Source organism: Ziziphus jujuba, chromosome 12 (genome assembly GCF_031755915.1).
Source record: "Ziziphus jujuba cultivar Dongzao chromosome 12, ASM3175591v1".
In the NCBI taxonomy this organism is placed as follows: Eukaryota; Viridiplantae; Streptophyta; class Magnoliopsida; order Rosales; family Rhamnaceae; genus Ziziphus; species Ziziphus jujuba.
This window is the reverse complement of record NC_083390.1, coordinates 16,666,886-16,683,584: the sequence shown is the minus strand read 5'-3', so window position 1 is coordinate 16,683,584 and position 16,699 is coordinate 16,666,886.

Here is a 16,699-nt window from a genome sequence, read left to right as displayed (position 1 = left end):
GATCTGCATCTCTACTTCCATGATTTTCATCTTTTTTTGCATGTGTGTAATATTGTTCACCAGTAAATGGCCTTAATCCAACTTCTTAACTTGGTGATTCCCTTTGGCCATTACCTCTTATAACTTCTAATTCAGATAATTTATTGAAGTTGTATTCATCATCACTGGAGTTAGAGTGACTATTAAGAGTCTCAAATTGTGAATGTGTACCACCTGATGGAGCTGAAGCACTAGTAGTTCTAGTTTGCTCTCTCATAAGCCTTTGAAATGAATCATCACTACTATAATTTACTTTTTCAGCAATCATTTTTTGAATATTTATTCCCTCTTTTTAAGCTTGTTAAACAATCTTTAGATCAGGATTTCCTTCATGATCGTCTAAATGAACATCTCTAATCCATTGGTACATTTGGTTACCCTCTTCATCATCATCGCCCATTATAATTTCAAATATTATTATTGGATCCAAGTCTTAATGATTTTATTCTTCAGCTTCCATATCACTCAACTTGAGTTTCATATTATAATAACAATAGACTAGTTTTGCTTATATTACTAAATATCTAAAAAGTAATCAAAGGGTAAAAAAAATTTCAATGAAGTTAATTTAATAATTTTTTTTTTACTAAATATTAATAATATTTATGAATTTTTTAAAAAAATTTAAAAAATTCCATGAATATTTTCGAAATTTCAATGGAAATTTTATGGAAATTTCAGAAATTTATATGGAAATTATAGATTTTTTAACTAAATTGTTAAAAATTTGATGTGGATATTTTACGAAAATTTTCATGAAAATTTTGGCAATTTTTGAAAATTTCAATGGATATTATGGAAGTTTTATCAATTTTCATTTCGAACCTAAATTTTATTTTGACCATTTCAAAAAATGAATATATCAAAAAAAATTTAAAAAAATATCAGATATTTTAAACCTTGATATGATTTTTTTTTTAACAGTTTATTTATATATGTTACTACTATCTTTTTATTTTATTTTCTTTTTTTCCGATTGTAACATGATATATTATTACAAAAAAAAAAAAAAACTGATACATGAGATTTTATATAAGTTAATTACTAGATATATAAGTTATTGTTGTGGGGAGTGTGAAGATAGGTCATTGAAAGATAGTACTATGTATAAAATAGAAAATATTTTGAAATATTAAAGTTTTGTATGGGATAATTTTTATTTTAGATTTTTTTAGAGCTTCATTTTATTTGTAAGAGCTCTTTGAAACACTAAATTTAACGATGTATTTGGGAGTAATTTTTAAGAATCATTTCAAAAAAATTGGTGATTATTTTAAAATTGTTAAATAGATGATAAGTTATTAGCGTGGGGAGTATGAAGATGGATCATCAAAAGGGAATACTATGTACAAACTAAAAAATATTTCGAAATATTTAAGTTTTGTATGGGATAAATTTTACTTTTGATTTTTTTTAGAGGTTCAACTTATTTGTAAGAGCTTTTTGAGACACAACATTTAAAGATGTATATGTGAGTGATTTTTAAGAATCATTTCAAAAATTGATGATTATTTTAAAATTATTAAATAGGTGATAGATATTCTAAAAATAGTGATTTTATATTTTTTCACCAAACATTATATGAAATATTTTTATCAATTTAAAAGTGAGTTTAATTTTTTTTAAAATCATATCCCATTATATAATGGGAACTTACTGATTTTAATTAGAAATTTTTCTAAAAGCTTCAGGACTCTTTCAAATAATTATTCAAATATTTTCATGAACTGCGTTGCGATACCCAATAGAATTTCTATTGGCGACCTCCAATTATAACAATATTTTTGTTATTACATAGGAATGACTTTTTTACCCAAGTTAAAAATTGAAGTTTGGATTTAAAAGTGCACTATGCATTGTACAACCACAGGGCTAAGTACAACTATAACTATTGTTTTAGCCAAAAAAGTACACTATAACTATTACAATTTCTAAATGATTGTAATTTTAACCATTCTTTGGTATTCCATATAAATGGAACTGCAACGTTACATACAATCCAATCAATGGCAGCCTAAAAATTTGTAATTTTGTTGAGTTGTTACAAGAAAATTTGTTAATTTGTTTCCATTTATTAGGAGATAAAATATGGTGAGACGATAGTAGGCATACTGGGTTGTTCGTTTTCTCTTTTATTTTTTTTTGGGGTAAATAATGGGTCGTAAATTTTTTCATTTTTATTTTAGGAAAAGTGAGAAATGTTAACAGGGTTGGATGAGACCAATTTTTAAAATCCTATTTCCGTCTTTGTGTGGAATTTTTCATCCTGTTTTCGTGATTTTTTATGTTTTTTAAGAGGTGAGACGGGGACGAGAATTTTCCAATAAAACACGGGATAAGACTGTTTTTCCCATTTATTTTTTTTTTATAATTGATATAATTTTTTTTGAGAAATTTATATAAATTTTTTTTTATGAATAAAATGTAAATAAAATGATTAAAATGTAATAAAAATACAATAAAATACATCAAGATCCAAATTTACAATTATAATAAAATATATTCTTAAAAAATACAATAATCTAAATATATAAAATAAAAAAAATGAATATATACAAGCTAGGTTCTTTATTTCCCGATCCCAGTTGAATTCAGATTCGGATCCTAAATATTTATTCTAAAGAAAAACTGCTCCGTTAGGGATTGTGTACTGTAGTTTTTGGGATGTACAAAGAAAATTGCCATCCTTAGGATAAATGTAGATGGTAACATCTAGACATATCATTAAAAGCAACACAAATAATTCAACTCAATCTACATATTTTCTTAAAAAATTCTTTATCCAAACTATAAACAAAGATAAATATATATATATACATATTAATATTCCATTGGTGAATGTTTTCAATAAAATTCATACATATTTATCAATTATTAATTAGTGTTTCTTTTTTTCATGTAGAAATTTAGTTGTTTAAAAAATAAAATTAACTTATATATAAAATCGTTTACTATTTAACATATCAATCAAAATTTTCTTAATGATATTCTAAATAGCAACTTTAAAAAAATTTATATTAAAATCTATAAATGGAACATTTAAAGTAAAAAAAAATTATTTAAAAAAAAAAAAGAAGATGATGTGAAATTAAAGTAACATAAAAAACAGGTTAAAAAAATTGAATAAATTAAAAAATATATATATTAAAAGTGACTTAATATTAGGTAGGCTAAAGACGGCAATATGATTAAAAAAATTGGGTAACATGGAAGCCGGCACATGGGGGTGGAGTGCAGCGGTCGGTATTAAGAAATTTTTGGTGTGTGTTTGACAGATTGCCGGATAACTCAATCAAGCTCCTTTGAAATTGAAAGCCTTTTATTTGTTTAATTTAATAATAATAAAAAAAGAAAAAGAAACAAACTCTTTAATTGTTTGTTTCCTTGTTGGTTGGTTTTTGTTTTGATACAGTGCGTGAATAAGGTCAGCCATACTCCTGTCGCACGTGATGCTGACCGTTGAACCTCATTACTTTTTATTTTTCCCTTTTTTTAATCTTACCTGTTGATATTATCTGCCACGTGGTTCTTGTTGGTTATTCTAATCAAAATGGAATAAATTTTTGGAGTCAAGTGAGAGATTTCTGACTTCTTGGTCTATACTCTGTACCATGCACGAGATCCCAATCTGCAATAAATAAAATCCTTAAGACGTGGGACATGTCACCCTGAATAAAATAAAATGTTAAATATATATATATATATATATATTTTTTTTTTTTTCTTCTATGAGAGTATAAAATTGTTCACCACCTACTTTGTAAGTTCCGAAGTTATATTTTATTTATTTTTTCTTATAAATATTAATGGATCTTAGGCCCCATTGCATTAAAATAAAAAATAAAGTGGTATAACCGATCTCATAAATTGAATGAATGATAAATAAATGTTGACATATAATACGATCTGACATATTTCAACTTGCTCTTTCTGAAGAGCATAAATAGGTACGTTCTTATATCTTTTGTCACATAATTATCATTTTTAATGTGTATCCTGAATCCTATCTTCATTTATTTTTCTGTATACGTATATAAGAAAAAATATATTATGTAATTTAGTTTTTTTTTTGGCAATATTAAACTTAATTAAATTTAATAGTAAATAAGATTGTATATATGTATTTCACCATCTATATAATTTTAAACTCATCAAATTTTGAAAATGAAGTGATATCCTAGTTCCTCATTATCAAGTAGCAAATTAATAAACGTATCTAAATATATAGAAAAATAAACCAAATGAAATGATACCACCTCCGTTGTTATATCATTTGGTAAAAGTCTTATTAATACTGTAAATTTTGGTGACTTTACTATAAAGTATAGTGTTTTAAGAGATAAACGAAATTTCATTTTCAAATGATTATTCTGGAGACAAAAAAAAAAAAAAAAAAAAAAAAGAAGAAGAAGCTATTTTAGCTTACAATCATTTCAAAATACAATCAAATACTATAAAATTAACATTTGAAGGAATCAGAAAAAAATGGAAAAGAATTGCCTAAAAACCTTATATGATATGACCAGACACCCACTTCATCTTAAAAAAAAAAAAAAAAAAATTGTTGAATTGAAATTTAACTTATCTCTCTCATAGATGTAATTAGTTAAACAAACACCAGTAATTATGTCTAAAAATATTGAATTTTTATTAAAATCTCCAGTCCCCACCAGACAATCAAAACCCAAAAAACAAATCATTTTGATTATTTGATGTTCTTTACATTTTGATAAATGAAAATTGATACTTTAGGTTGTTATTCTCTCTCTCTATCTCCCTCTTTTTAAAGATAAAATTAGATCTTTAGGTTGTTATTCTTTCTTCTTCTTCTTTATTTATTTTTTTTAAAAATACAATTACAGCGAAAAAACAATAAATTTGTTCTTTTGTCCATAACGATAATAGTCGTTATTTTTTTGAATAATGATTCAAATTCAAATTTCTATAATAGGATAATAATTTGAATCATCTACATTCAATGTTAAAAGACAATAACTTTGCAATTAAAACGTAAATTTCAACCATAGCATATCTTAATTGAATTAAGCTCTCATATTTTTAATAATAAGCTGAGCTCTCAGCAATTAAAACGTATATAAAATTAAAATGGACTTAATCAACAAATACTGTTATTAGAAATTGGTTTCATATATAATTAATTTCAAAATTATTATTATTATTTTATAAATAATAGGGGATGCATTGTGCTGCTCACGTTCATTGGATAGACAAGCAGACGTGCATACGAGAGTAAGTCCATAACGTACACACAATGCACTCCCAATCCGTGAACAGTGACTGGGTTCATTGTACTCAAAAAAGTAATAATAATAAAAAAAAAGAACAAAACAGATTTGCAACGGACAATTTCCAGTCAAATAGAATCGCTCCACGTCACCAAAGGGAAACAGAATCCTCCAAAACGCATAGCAAGCTGCTTCATTGAGTCAGAGATTCCAGAGTCAGAGTCAGAGTCAAAGACTCTCTCTCTCTCTCTCTCTCTCTCTGGGTCAATGAGCTTGTTTTAGTACATTTTTCCGGTGGGCGGTGGTGAACGGCGCACGCTGATTCTGAGTTTTTCTTTGTTTTTTTTTTTTTAATGGGACCGAATATGGATCTGAGGCCCAGGGCCCAAAGGTTTGTTCTTTGGATTTTTAGTGGGGTCGGCTTTTGTGGGCGGTGCTGGGTCGTGAGTTATCAAATACGGTTCACGTGTATGAACCTTCATCCACACGATATCGTTTTAACCGTGAAGATAGATCGTGGTGTAAATATTTTTTTTAATAAAGAGAAAAATAAATAAATATAAGAAATAAATCCGACATTGTTGGACTGGAGCTGAGGAAGGGGACCCTTTTTGGATATCGCTGTGATTGTAAGGGAGTTCGTGTTCTAATACTATGATTCTTCATGCTTGCTGTCGGGGACAATATGATTTTAATTTTTATAGGACTATATATATATATATATGTATTTATATATATCATTGTTTTTGATAGATTTTATGGTTAATAACATGTTCGATATCCGAGGAAAAAATAACACATTGCTGGATAATTAAGTTTTTATTCAGCTTCCTGCAAGTCTACGCCACAATATACTTCAAATTAATGTTGTCCTTCTTTTTATATATTTAAAAAAAAAAATTGGATAATTTTGTATATGCATAAACATGGGGAAGCATAGAGTTACTTTTAGCTAAAGTTACCGATCTCTTAAAAGGTAAATAAATAATTATAGGGTTATTTTTCAGTATTGGTTTCCAAATTATATTTTGATTCCCATGTTGGTCCTCAATTTGTTTATTTATTTATTTAGTAGTTGCATCCATTCCTACTCATGGTAATTGTGCACGATTGGTCCTCTTGGAAATTTACATCTAAAATCTTAATAGATCTTCGACACATTGTCAGTCATTCTGACACTAAAAATAAAGGATACTTTGTGATATTTTAACTTTCTTTCTGTCTTTTGTAAAAATTGTAAACAACAAACAAGTTGCTCTTTAATAAATGAAAATTGTACCATTTTATAAATGTAACTGGACAAACCATGCCCTTTATTTTTTATGTCACGTGGCTGGCAATGTACTAATATATATATGGAAATTTTACAAAGGACTAAATGTACCATTTAATGAGTTAGAGGATGCAATTGTAAAGAAATTAAAGTGCTACTTTAGGAATCACTGGTCTAAATATCCTAATTTTTTTTAAATTATACATTAATTTATAATTCTATAATATAATATGACTATTTATAAAAGTGGATGGTAAAAACCATTGCTTCTTAACTAATAATTATGAGTTCAATTCCTTTATGAGTTCAAATCCTCACATTATTATTAAAAAATAGAAATGTATTTTATATACTAAAAATATAGTATTAACTGCAATTCTTTTTTTTTTAAAAAAAAAAAATTTAACAAATTGTAAAAACATTTTTATATTGGTATGGGCTCACAATACTAAATTTTAACAACCTCTCCAATGATGCATGTTAAAATATAACATTGGCAAATATAAAATTTTATTTAATCAACTGTTTTTGATTTGATTGGATGAGTGGGTTCCATTCAATTTTGCTTTTTAATAATTAAAAATTAAAAATTAAATGTGTGGGAAATTTTACTACTTTCCATTGGTGAGGCTTATAACAACTATTATGCTATGAGTTTGCAATGCATCGGGAAAATGCAATAGCATTAGATGCTCTTGATGTTATGCAAAGTCCAAGTTATCAAGGAGGAGGCCTTTCCAAGTGAAGAAAACACATTGGGCTTTGATCCATTTTCTGAGTTGAGGCTCTAGATTTGTCTGTGGTGAGGCTCTAGATTTGTCTGTGGAGTGGCCCACGGGGCATTGGTAGGCCACACCCAATGGAAGTCAAAATCAAAACGAATTACCGTGTGTGACTTTTAAGACAATTTGACCAAGTGGTCTTTCACACTTTGGCTTAAAGCCAAAGTTTTCAAATTAATCCACACGGCTGTCTAATGTCTAAGAAAAGATGGACAAAATTTTTTTTTTTCTGAAATGGGTTTTTGACTAAAAAAGAAGTAGACGTTGAAAATTAGCTTGTGAAGACCGTTTAATACTTCCAAGTCAAAAAAAAAAAAAAAAAAAAAAAAAACCCAGGTTCCTAGAAACCATGAACCTCAAAATTAATAAGCTTAACTTGATCATCAAGAAAAACTTTATAGCTTATATAAGGCTAAGATACATTTTTACATACGACAACCAAATTGACTGAGCACAACGCATCAAAAAGTTAGATAAGTTCAAAAACTCCTGTTTGTTTCCCTAGAAATTAAGTAGAATTCATCGCATGTATTGATCATTATTGCAAGGTGGTATTTGCATATTGGATAAGCAAAATGGGAAAGAATAAGAAAGACAATAACAAGCATTCCTCCATCATAACATCAATTGTTTCTTGGTTCTTTACATTCGATGCTGCTGCTAAGGGTGACAACAGTAAGAGCAGCGTAACGGCGGCGAATGGCTCGAAGGCGGCTATGATCGCCGCAGCAAAGCATTTCTCTTCCGCACATAAAGTGGCGGTTCAATTAGGCGTCTGTTATGCTTTCTGCAAAGCACTTTTCTTAATCTGTGATTTGGATGGAGCATAATCTTTATATGGAGCTGCTTAAGGTACTTAAATGGCAACTTCCATGGCTGGCAATATTGTGTTGAAGCTGTCCGGCTTGGGGAGCTTTCAATTTTCCTCTGGACAACAAGATGGCCATTGGCATAAAGAAACGAATTAGTTGTCTCCTCTATGATGGAAGCCAATAGCCATGTTAAGTTCAAGACTATTGCAAGCTAAATGTTAAAAATAATGTATATACATTATGTAGGTATGAAGTGACTAGGGTTTAGTTAGTTTGTTTGTTTGTTTTTTCTTTTTATTTTTATTGGCAATATTTTCTGTACTATATGTATTCTTTAATTTTGTTGAATAAAAAGTAAAACATTCCCACTAAGCATTGAGCTTGCCACAATAGTTATTATTCAGAAGGTTGTAAATCTCCATTCCCATAAATGAGAAGTAATAAATAAAATTAGTTACTATATAGGAAGAATGTAAAAAATTATAGATCTTTATTATTCCCAGAAATATTTTTGTAATGAAATTTAATGTCAACAAAACTATTAGATGGTTCAAGTGTGTGTGGTCCGTCAGGGTGTCTGGAATAGCTAGTTTGCGTGAAGTTAACTTATTATTATTATTATTATTATTTTTCCTTTTTGGGACTTATTAGTTAAATTAGTGATCTTGTCTGTTAACGTTTAGTTTTAAAATTAGTGCAAGTAAGTTTTAAGCAAACTGTGAACTAACAATTTGGATTTTAAGAAGGCATATTGACATACATAGCGCAGACAGTTAGCAAAGACATTTGAAAGAGCTCTGATCATAAAGGAATACGTTGAGATAAGAATCTATTGGACTATATTTTGAGTCCCTTGAGAAAAGTCAAAGAATTTTTTTTTTTTTTTTTTTTTTTGCCCCCTACTTCTTTGAAATTTGAATCCATAAACTTATTTTATGGTTCGTTTTCTTGAATTTGATAGGAAGCTGCGGAATAATTCATAACAACATGAATTTTCTATTTGTAATATTGTATTTTATGAAGAACATATACTTGAGTAAAATAAAAACCTATTCAAGTGGGAAAAAAATGCATTTCGACTTTGACTGGATTTGTGTTGAACTTGAACCATTCAAGGTGCATTTGGGGCATGGTGGCTTAAAAGCAAAAATTAAAAATATCGACTGGCTTCTAAGAAGATGGACAAACTTTTGACTTGATAATAGAAGAAATGTATGAAGTCCGTGTTATTATATTTTACAACTCAACCCCGTAAGGTTCCCAGAAATAAAGAGCCTCAGGCAACCTTAGCTTGATCATCAAGAAAAAACTTGGCTCTATATAAGGCAGGCTAAACGTTGCATTTTTCAAAGCTCATCGAAACCAAAATTAACCAAGCAAATCCTCAAGAAGGTTTGAAAAGTAGATTCTATTAATACCCAAAGTGGTATTATTATATTTGGATAACCAAAATATGGGTAAGAGTGCAGAAGAGAGTAATAAAAATTCCTCATTCCTAGCATCAATTGCCTTGTGGTTTTTTAAATTTACTAATTCTCGTTTAGATGATAACGATAAGAGCAGCAAATCCCCCAGGACAGGCCCGGAGTCTGCCATGATCGACGCACAAAAGCATTTCTCTTCCCCTCACAAGGTGCGGTATAATTAGTACTAATCTTTGATGTTCATGGAGCAAAACACATAAGAGATTGATTCATTAGGGGTACTTTTTATGGCAACTAATCAAGAAGGGGATGATCAACTTGAAGAATATGATGTATAAAAAATCAATTACTGGTTTTGTGGAGTGATTTGTATTTTGTGAAGTGATTTGTATTTGATTGGTTTTTCCTTTTTTTTTTTTTGTTTTTTTTTTGTTTTTTCCTTCATGTTTGTTAATTTCTTTGTTTTTGGTAACCATGATGTCCATCTTGAATAAAAGTTGTTTTTGTTTCTTGACCAAGCATAGAGCCTGGCAGTCAAACAGAAATAAATAAATAAATACAGTGGTAGCAAAAAAAGACCAAGAACAGAAAATAGAGGAATGATTGCAAAAATGCTTTTGACATCTGTACCAAAAAATGAGGAGCCAGGAAGGTTCGCATACGCACCCTTTTTCAATGGGCCAAGTGGGCGTTTGGAATGGCCTGATACATAAAGTTGTTTGAGCAAATATAAAAATAAATACATAAAATGATAAAACAATAAAAATCTCATTTTCAATAAATAGAAAAGTCTTCTGGTACTCAGAAGGACTAAGAGATCCCAAAAATAATTCTGTTCACAGGGAAAAAAAAAAAAGAAAAAAAGAAAGAAGAAAGTATCATACATTAATTTAATTGTTACAAGGCGATAAATCATTCATAATCAACATTTAACAATTAGTTTGTAAAAATACTTAATCTTGATTTTGTGCAAAATAATCACTTACAAAGACCGTTGCTCTCTAGTCAAAAATCAAAGGTTCCAAAAAACAGCAACCTCAAAATTATATAAGTTTTGCTTGATTATCAAGAAAACCTTACCTTTATATATATATAGAGGTTAAAAATGTATTTTTACAGACCACAGGAAAAATTAACTAAACACAATACCAAGAAGTTTGATCAGCTCACAAACTACTGTTTGTTTCCCTAGAAAGTATAATTTATATTGATTCCAAGATGGTAATAAGCGCAAGATGTGGCCAAAGGATAAGAAGGACAACAGGTACTCCATCCACTAAAAGTGATAACTATATAAGAGAGCAGCTTTATATTAATATTATATATTCTTGTTGGCTGATTGCATTTATGCTTCATGGAGATGGTAGTGGAATTTTAACATAAATTTTTAGGATTTTAAACTGTGATATATACCGTATTAAATCATCATTAATAGCATAAATTTAAATTATTTATTATGTATATCAAATTTGTATCTAAGAGAGAAACACTATTTGCTAATCAAGCAAGTTCAGGAAATACAGTAGCTAGTACAAATTGGTGAAGGTATTGGACAGTCCTCGTTTGTGGCATCCGCAACAACTGCCTATAGCTAGATTCCACCTGCGTATCCATATATATTCCATTATTTTAATTAGCCACAATTCAACATATATTTGCCACAATAAGGATGCTTCGATGCGCATGTTATAGTGCGAATTTATGCTAAATTACCTAATTCATACATAAAAATAATATGTACTTTAATCTTGAATTAAATATAATTTGACACCATCTACACCATAATGTGCACGGTTAATATTCATTGTAGAAAAACTTTATATATATATATATATATATATATATAATTTTATTATAATGAATTTGCTCATATTTCTCACATCACCATATATGATGGAATGTGAGATGCTCATAACGTATAAAGCAAATATATAAGTTTATTTTAATAAAACTTTTAGTCCAAAGCATTAGAACATGAGAAGCTCCCATTATATATATAAAGAGCGACAGAGTTAGGACTAATTGTGAGGGGTAGCAGGACAAGCGTAGTCATTACTTTCTCCATATTTGAAGCAGTATAACTTTGATTTGTGTAAGAATAAGCTCTTTTAATAAGTATGTGGTTGTGGATGTGCATATATTTACATATGTTAGTGGATAATTATGGTACACTTAATAATAATAATAATAATAAATAACTATATAGAGACGCAAAAAAGGATGTTAAAATTAGCAAAATGTTGTTTCGCAATAACATAAACTAAAACAATGATCAATCAAATATAAGAACGAAATTGAAAAGTCATCGATACTTCTAATTATCTTTCAATTCCAAATATTTATCCATCATATAAAATTAGCATCTATAATCCAAAACAGTAATAAAAGTAAATCCGTTTAATTCTAGAACTTCCTCTTATAATTTAATAAATAAATATGCATACAAATTGCATGTACAAAAAATTTGGTTAACAACAATAAAAACAACCTTATATTGTTTTTATTAAAAAAAATAATACACTATAAAAAAAATTCCTCCCGCTTTCAAGTATAATATAACAGAAATTTAGAGTTAACAAAACTTGCCGACAAATATAAAAAGAAATATTCTCTTTGTACCACCCTTGCAATACCATTTAATGAGAAACTATTCATGAATTGTAAAAAATACTATATATCTTTAATAATAAAAATACTATTCACTTTTATGTTGATAGGATATTATTTTGTATACCTATAAATAAACCATCCTTGTAATGAAATTGGTATCATCTTTGTATCATATTTTTCCTTTACCTTATCTTTCTTTTGTATATCTTTCATTCCCATCATTGTAGTCAAATTGGTGTCAGAGCCTAAAAGATACTTATACCTTATAAGTTATCTCATAGAGATTTTTTATATTATTGCAAGTGTAATTTTATTATATTATCAATATAAAAAAGCCTTTATCTTATAAATGTATGTTTTGATTATCTAAGCATTTTTATTATATGTGTTTATATTTTTTTATATTCTTGTTTAACTGTATCTTCAATCATTAATTTAGAACCCAAATATTTAGTTTTCTATAAAACTTATATTTCCATGTCTAGTCTTCTATTTTATTGAGTTTAGAGGACTCTCGTAAATTGGTTTCAAGCACCTTTAGAAAACTAAAATGTTTTAGGTACCATAATTAATGGAATAAGATAAAAGTCAAAAATTAGAATATCAAGGAAATACAAACTGTTTTCATATTATACATATAGAAAATAAAAATAAAAATCTTAAAAATATTTGTAGTAGCCTAAATAATATTACTGATCTTGTTTGTTATACTATAAAAATTATGAATGTTGAGTTTAAAAATCTTAAAATACGAGAACCAACTAGTTATAAATCAAATTCTAAATTAGCCATTTTAAGTGGAAAAACTACTCCAATAAATTTTTTTAATCAAGATGAATTTTAAAATATAAAAGAAACATTAGATTATTGGTAAGAGTTTTATAAAGAACCCGAATTAAGCATAGAAGAAAGCAATAAAATTATAGAAAAAGTAAAACCAGTTTGCTTAAAAATGAATAAATTTTAGAACACTTTAAGCATATCTTTAATATAGAAGAGGGATTTGAAAAAGAACAAATTTCTGAAAAAATTAATTCATTACAAGAAAATTTAAAATTAGAAAGTAAAATTTTATTTGAATCTATAGATAATAGAGAAAATCCTAAAAAAAGGAAAATCGAAAATCTACCAATCAAAGAATTTAAAAATGAATTCAATTATGAAGAAAAAATGAAAGAATTATATACCAAAACTGGAGAAACATCAAGAGTAAAATCAGAAGGTGAATCTACACCTACTATTGTTAAAAAAGAAAGAAGAGATAATTTAAATAAACAACCTAAAGCTAAAGGAGAAATTTATTTAAATTTAGAAAATATATATAAGCATTTATATGATAAAGAAAGTTAATAATTAAGTTTTGGATACATGACAAAATATCTCTCCAAGTATTCTTGATTTCTTTAATCTAAGAATACTATAAAATATATACAAACAGTTAAATGGAGTATGAAAAAACTATATCTTAGAAAATAGTGAAGGAAGTGGAAAAGCAATCCAAGTTCAAATGAGTAAATTAGCTAAAAGGATAGCAAAACAAATTGCTAAAATAAATGAATTAGAATAAAGATTTTTCTTATGAGTAAATTAATATTTTTCTTAATTTAATTTATTTCATTAAAAATGATAATCAGTCATCTTTCTTTGAAAAAAAAATTTAGAGAATATACTTATTTGAAAAATTTAGATAAGCTTTGCCTCCGCATTTATTCATTTCAATCCTAGAAAAGATTCATGATCATAAAAAAAAATTATTAAAAATATATTAGTTGAATACACAACTAATATAAATACCATTGATAATCTTAACCAAAACCCCATTTTTATCTAAATCATGTACCTTGGAGTTTAACATTTGTTGAATGGGAAATTACTAATTTAATAACCTTTCAAAGTTTGGCTTGACCAACTTAGAAATTTTTTCCAAATGATTAAATCAATGGTCAATCATGTGGTAAAAAACCACAAAAGAATAAAATATTTGACATTCTTAATCGCTAGAACCATTGGATAGAGCCATAGAAATTTTTTTTTCAACTTTATCATATATGGTGTAACAGCCTAGTTCATCCACATGAGATATTGTCCGTTTTGGGCACCGTCCATACGGTTTTAAAAGGCCTCTCACAGGAAAGGTATCCACACCTTTTTATAAGTCATGCTTCGTTTCTCTTTCCAGCTGATGTGGGATCTTACAATCCATCTCCCTTGAGGCCCAGCGTCCTCGCTGGCACACCGATCCGGGTATTGGCTATGATACCAACTGTAACAGCCCAGTCCATCCGCATGAGATATTATCCGCTTTGGACCCCGTCTGAACAGTTTTAAAGGCCTCTCAATGGTTTAGGTATCCACATCCTCTTATAAGATATGCTTCATTTTCTTTTTTAACCAACATGGGATCTCACATATGGTTGCTCGCTGAAACAACAAAAAAGGAAATAGAGGAGGAACACATTCAGATAATTTGATTTGGCATAAGGTACTCATCCATAAGAATAGTGGATCAACTTTGTAGAATTTTTGATTGAAATAGATAGGGATTTAAAAGAAAATAATTTATTCAGAGATACTGATGATAGAAGAATTTTCTTAGCTCATCTACTAGTAAATTATTTTATTTTCAATGAACAAAAAATGCAAGCTCAAAATTTATTGGAGAAATAACATATCAATTAAGTATTTTGATGTTCCAAAAGATTTAGCAATGGAGGCCAAACAAAAAATCCATCTCAAGCTAATGCCAAATTAACATTCTCCAGCATTATCCTTCGACTTAATAACAGAGGAGAACATCATCAATCAGATAGAGGGTTAAATTTCTACCAATAGAAATCTTGAGCTATCAAAGCTTGCCGACAAATATAAAAAGAAAGATTCTCTTTGTACCACTTCTGCAATACCCGTTTTATAAGAAACTATTCATGAATGATAAAAACTATTATTTATCTTTAATAATAAAAATACTATTCACGTTTATATTAGTAGAATATTATTTTGTATATCTATAATTAGTCCATCCTTGTAGTGAAATTGGTATTATTTTTGTATCATATTTTTCTTTTGCCTTGTCTTTCTTTTGTAAGACAAGAACCATAGAATTTTTTAAATTAAAAATAATAAAAATTAAAAAATATTTAATGGGAGCCAAAAAATATATGAAATTGAATCGAAACAGATGATGCAAAATCTGGTCCAAAACCAGACTTCTAAGGCGGTGCCTGTATGCACGCGCCACTTTTGCTTGCTTGTGGGAGACAAATTTTTCCGGGTTGTATTTTGTTCCCAAAAAACAGTCCATGACCCCTTTTTCAAATGCTCATATCTCTTTCTTTTCTCTATGAAACTGAACAAAAAAATATCCTTAGAAAGCTCTTCTTCCCTAGTTTCTAAAAATACCAAGAACACAAACTAACATGGAGTATTCAGAAAATAAACAGAGTTCGAATTCACTGTTTCAACCACTTTTCCAGAAACTTTCTGATCAACATATCTCATAGAACACAAAGATTTAGATCACCAAATTTCACAGAGAAGTTCATAGTATGATAAGTAACAATAGTGTAAAAAAAATCTCGACCTAACTTCAAGTTTATCAAAAATCGCCATTACAGAGTCGTAATTAAGCTTCCATGAAACATGCTTTTCACCTTAAAAAGGAAAAAAAAGAAAAATGAAAAAAAAGAAAAAAAGAAAAAAGAAAAAAGAAAACAGAGATATAACTCAATGGGTACAATAAAAATAGTCTCTGAAACCAATATAAGGTTTGAACTTATCCAAAAGGACGAATTTGATATAGCCCCAGTGCTTTTGTACCTCTAGGCTTTAGTCTCAGATATCCAGAAAACACAGAGAGTTTTCACTCCATATTAGTTGTTCACTCTATTTTTTGTTGTTGTTGAGAGTAAATGGGTGAACATTACAGGTGAGAGTAAATAGGTTATAACTCCTTGTTAACCCCGCTTTAAAGTTTAACTTTAACTTCTCACATGAAAACCTGAATGGTCTCTGCAACAATATTGGGGCGTTTGACCAACAAAATGGAAATAAAGATGTGCAAACATAATGGACGTTTGAACCAACAATATGGAAATATCTCTGTGCATTTTTCTATAATTATTCCTTTTTCAGTAGTACAATGCAATAATGCAAATTTATCATATAAACAAACAAAACTGTTAAAAAGTTTTAAAATGTGCTTGGTCCGTGAGGGGTCTATATGAAGTTCATTTTGTTTTATTTTGTTTTTCTTTATTCTATAGAAGTCTTTTTTTGACTTGGTAATAGAAGAAATATAGGATACATGCATATGAAGTCCGTGTGATATTTTTTCCTAGTCAACACAACGTGAGGTTCCCAGAGGCAGAAACAAAGAACCTCCACACAAGCTAACTTAGCTTGATCATCAAGAAAAAATCTTGGCTCTGTATAAGGCTGCTAAACATTTGCAATTTTCACAGCTCATTGAAACCAAAACTAGCTAAAGCAAATTATTAATCCTCAACAAGCTAGT